General features: G+C 38.4%; 1 pseudogene; it reads right to left on the bottom strand.

The window, feature by feature from the left end:
- Positions 1–3,310: 3,310 nt before the first annotated feature.
- LOC105746645 (large ribosomal subunit protein uL11 pseudogene) lies at positions 3,311–3,801 on the bottom strand (annotated as a pseudogene).
- Between the last annotated feature and the right edge of the window lie 1,609 nt (positions 3,802–5,410).

Here is a 5,410-nt window from a genome sequence, read left to right as displayed (position 1 = left end):
TGGATGATAGCCTTACAGGAAATTGGGGGGCAGAGGAAGGATGTAAGCTGACACCTATATGGGTGACATCTATGATAAGCTGGAGGTAAGTGTTTGTACAAGGAAGGGATAAAATGGGGGCATAGAGTTACCTTTGGGTGGGACTTTGTGGGTTTGAGGGGAGCTAGGGATGGGACAATGGGTAATATTGACCAAGAAATTGGGGGAGGGTGGGGCAACATATGAACATAGGAGATGGTCAGGTATTTGGTTGAGAGTATAATGCTGAGAAAACTTTTTCAAAAATATAATAAGGAAGGTTACCTGTTTAAGATGCTTAAAGGGGATAATCTGATGCAGGACAGGCTCCTAGGGAATATGTCAATGCTCATTTTGCCAGAGTGGGTTATATCATTGGATAGAGATCCATATAATGAGAGTGAAGGTATCCCCACAACCTGGGGAGGACTGATGCCCTCAAATAGAGGGAATTGTATCTCTCAAGAGAAATGCTGGTTCCAGTGCATTAGGGCAATTGAGCATGTCAAGCCCTCAACACATTTGCAAGTATCTCTGAACATGGCCCTTCAAGCAATGAAGATGGACTGTCACTGTGGGCCCTAAGGGGAGGGGGAATGAGGTATTGAATAGATGGAACCTATGTAACTGTGTGGGCAATAGAAGTGTTCCACAAGAGTATTCAAGGATGGATATAAGACATGTAAAATTACACCAAAAATATATAGGGGCTGATGGACTAAAATGTAAATCATAATGTAAAACATAAGATAACTAAAAATTTAGAAAATTGTATAGTCTAAAATGTAAACCACAATGTAAACACAAATGTTACCTTGTTTGAAAGCTTTTGTCTCAATATCTGTACATCAGTTTCTGTAAATATAGTATGGATATGTAAAAAGATTACTGCTGTGGAAGGGAAAAGGTTTTATGTTGGATATGTGGGAGTACTGTATATTGTATATTTGAACTACTGTGATCTAAAACTCTTGTGAAGATAAGCTTAATAATTAGAAAAAAAGAAAAGAAAAAGATAGGACATAGACACTGAGGAAAAGATGTAAGTAGTTGCCTTGCCATTTGCATACAGGGTAAAACTTATTGCAGTGATGGAAGGCAAAACATCAAAAACAAAGCTTTTGCATTTTTAAATTTTTTGAAACCCAATTTATTTTTACCTTAATTTTTTCAAATTAATATGTATTCTATGTCTCACTTCTAAACTCATCGCTATATTCCATTTTACTAATAAGGGAACCTGGCAATATATTGGGCTTCACTTTTCAGGAAGTTTTGGATCACAGAGAGGTTCAACAATGGCAGTGGAGGAATACTGGTGTGGGCTGCTATTGACAGGGACACATGGTTAGCAGGGAGTTCTAGAGGGCATATATCCAGGGTACATAAAAATGTTTGAATATTTTCACAGTGGATACAATTAAAAACAACAACTGTGGGAGTGCTGAGTTCCTAGCCAGGGGAGCTCTATCACAGTCCCTAAAGGAACAGCAACAGTCCCCTAAGTGCAATGGCAAAGACCAAAAAAGAAGGAAGGTCCAACAACGAGCCCTTGATACTAATGACTATGCTTGTGAGCCTGTGCACCTGAAATAAGAACAAGGCCTAGAGCTGTAGGGTGCCTAAGAGTACCTTCCTGAGAGCCTCCGTGTTGCTCAAATGTGGCCAGTCTCAAAGCCAAACTCAGCAAGTAAATGCATTGCCTTCCCCCCAGCGTGGAACGTGACCCCTGGGGATGAGCCTCCCTGGTGCCGAGGGATTACTACCAAGTACCAGCTGATGACGTAACTAGAAAATGAACTTGAATAAAAGGGTCAACTCGGACCAGCAGAATATCTCAATCTACACATAATACCAGGAGTTAAAAATGCTTTTTGACCTGAATCAAGGGGGTAATGGAAAGGACAAATGAGTTTGTATGGCTATGAGTTTCCAAAAAGAGCCAGGAGGTTATCAGAGGGGTTGCCCTTTTGCACACCTCAGCAGAGTCCCAGAGACAGATAAAGTAGATACAACCCTGGGTATTGGTTCTTCTGAGGGCTACAGAGACCCACAGTTTCTATGGTCATGGCAGATGAAGTTCAGTGCCATGTCAGTTGGCCCTACTTTGGAGTTTGTGTTCCTGTATGATGGAGCTGGACTCAGATGTGATCTTTGTTCACAAGCCTCTCCTGTTACTTTTACCGGAACTGTAGTTGGTGCTGGGGTTTAATATATTCCCAGAGGACCTGAATCTCTGGACTGACCATGTGATAGCCAGGCCCCGAGCCTCGACAGACTTCAGCTCCTACACTCTGGTTTATTGGACTTATCCCACTCAGCTATCATGGAGTTGAAGAAAGTCAACCACCACACCATGGAGCCAAGAGTGCCTACAACTGAAAGCAGGAGGATTGCATCCAGCAACCACGTGGAATCTAAGCCCCCTCTTGTTCCAGATGTGGAATGGACACAACCATTCCTCCATGGGATGGAGGAATAGAGTATGGATTAATGTGGACTTACTGGTAATCTTTTCATGAACTATTGTGATTAGTAATCGAATAAAATGTGGCATTGGTGTGGAGAAAGTGGCCATGGTGGCTGCTGGGGGTGGGGAATGGGAGGAAGCGATGAGATGTGGAGGCGTTTTGGGGACTTGGAGTTGTCCTGAGTGATAATGTAGGGACAGTTACTGGACATTGTATGTCCTCCCATGGCCCACTGGGTGAAACGTGGTAGAGTGTGGGCTATGATGTGGACCATTGACCATGAGGTGCAGCGGTGCTCAGAGATGTATTCACCAAATGCAATGAATGTCTCATGATGATGGAGGAGGTTGTTGTTATGGGTGGAGGAGTGGGGTGAGGGGGGCGGGGGGTATATGGGGATCTCATACTTTTTGAATGTAAGATTAAAAAAATAAATAAAGACAAAAAAAAAAGCCAACCCATTTCTGGTATATTGCTTTTGGCAGCTTTTAGCAAACTAAAGCAGTGAGTAACCATAGACTTTGGATAACAAATCCTTTGGAAACTTAAGTGTTTTTTTAAATTTTGTGTTTATGAAAGCAGTGATGGCAGGGGGTAATCACGTCGATGGCTGATAAATCATTGGAAATAAAAATTATAGCTTACAATGGTATTTTTGGCATATATTTGTAAGGAATATACACTGTATGATTATCTATCTATCTATATATTTATCTTTCTATCTATCTACCTACCTATCATCTTCCACTTTTACCATCTACTTATTTACCTGAATAAGGTTTCTCAGAACTTAAACTTTTTTCTTTTTGTCAAATGATACCTTATTGAAATATTTTCCTTTGAGTTCTACTAGATCAGCAATCCACTGCACCACTGTCGATGTCATCTATGTTATGAGGATAACAGCCATCAAAATTGCAGCCCACAGACTGAGCAGTCCCCAGAATCTCTATAATGGTTCCAGAGAGTTCTCTGGCTGAAGATGGGTCCCACATTTGTCAGGTAATGTTTTCAATCTCATCAAAAGTGATCATTCCAGTGAGCTTAATGTGGTTCCTTGAGGGCACTGGTGATCAGGGAAGAGGCAGAAGGTGCCACTTCAATCTGGGCCTATCTGTTCTGAATGGTCAGTTTCACCATAATCATTAGACCCTTCCAGTGGCCAGTTGTCTTAGCCATGTCGTCACCAACCTTGTTGGTAGACAGACAGGAGGCAGATTTTGGGGGCTAGGGCAGTCATGGCACCAACTTCCCTACCAGTGCACTTCAAGTACATGACTTTGACCTCTTTGAGGTTGAACCTGAGTGGCATGGTGAAGGCAGCTGGTATTGGATGAACCTGAATGCTGAACATCAGAAGAAATTTGCAACTTGGCCTCTTCGAAGTTGAAAGCCAACAAAAGCCCTCCCTTTTTAAAAATTAAAAAATGGGAAGAAAATGTATATTGAATTCCATCTCATTCTAGTGAGAGATAATATTCCTCCAAGTATAAATTAAAAAATCACCAACTACTCCACTAACAAGACGCATTTATAGTAAAAAAAAGTTTTTTAATGGTTTAATTATTTTTTCATGTTTTATAATATATTTATACTTAATCTTAAACATGTTTTTGAACATTTAGAGCTTTATGTTCACAGATATTTCACAATAATAAATGTCCTTCTCTAGTTTGGCCACTTAGCAAACTCCTTGTCATCTTTCAAGTCTAAGATCAAATGTTCCCTCTCTCCTGTGCAACACCTTCCCTGATCATTACAGAGTGACATAAGTGCTCTTTGAATACTGTTTTATACCTAACTTGGATAAAGTCATCTTATAATATATTAATAATTGTCTACATGTATGTATTCATCTTCTATGTTCCTTCAAGGCAGAGCTGAGCATGTGTTTTTCTTTTTCCTTTTTATGTTTTTTTTTTTAATTAGAGAAATTGTGGTCCTAAAAAACAATCATGCATAAGGAGAATGCAAAGTTTTTGAAAAACATATGGAATATTTTCTAAAATTGATCATATCCAGAGTATGAAGTAAGCTCAATGAATTTCAAAAGAATGAAATAATTCAAATACAATGCTAACAATGGGAATTGGTTACAATCAAGAATAAAAAGAAAACTGCCTGAAAATTTAACAATCCACCACTAAATAGCATAATCGTCAAAGTAGAAGTTAGAGATTAGAAAATATTTTGAGTTGAATAACAATTAACATAACTTTATATCAAAACTTCACGGATACAGCTAAAGTCATGGTTAAGGAAACATTTCTAATCTTGCATGTATGTGTTGGAGAAAATGTCTGAAATTCGATGACTTAAGATTTTTATCTCCAGGAGTTACAACAAATAAACCAAAATAATAGGAAAAAAGAAAAAAAAAGGGAAGATAAGTGCAAAAATCAATCACACAAAAAAGAAATGTGTAATAAATAATATCAACAGCTAATATGTGATTGTCTGAAAATTGAAAACCATCTAGCAAAACTAATCAAGAAAAAAGAGAAGTCATCAATAAATATCAAGAATTTGGAAGAGAATCCCTACATATCTTATGAACATTGCAAATATTAAACCAGAATTGTGAACAACTTGACAGAACTTTTGATAATTTAAATAAAAAATGGTCCAATTCCTTGAAACACAACTCTCCAAATAGACACAAGAAGGTATAGAAAATTAAGTTTTGGTAAGGATAATACGGACATCATAAAATGAGTTAAGAAATGTCCCTGTCCACTATTTTCTATAAGGAATCAGGTATGACTGATATTGTTTTTTCGTTAAATATTAAATAGCATTAAGTGGTGAAGCCTTCTTGGCATGGAGTTTTATTTATTAAAAATCCAATTTCTTTAAGAAATATGAAGCAATTAAGAGTTTCTAGGGAAGTGGATGTGGCTCAAATGATAGGGCCTCCACCT

Source organism: Dasypus novemcinctus, chromosome 24 (genome assembly GCF_030445035.2).
Source record: "Dasypus novemcinctus isolate mDasNov1 chromosome 24, mDasNov1.1.hap2, whole genome shotgun sequence".
NCBI lineage: Eukaryota > Metazoa > Chordata > Mammalia > Cingulata > Dasypodidae > Dasypus > Dasypus novemcinctus.
The sequence above is the reverse complement of the archived record's forward strand: the minus strand, read 5'-3'. Positions and strand labels throughout refer to the sequence as shown.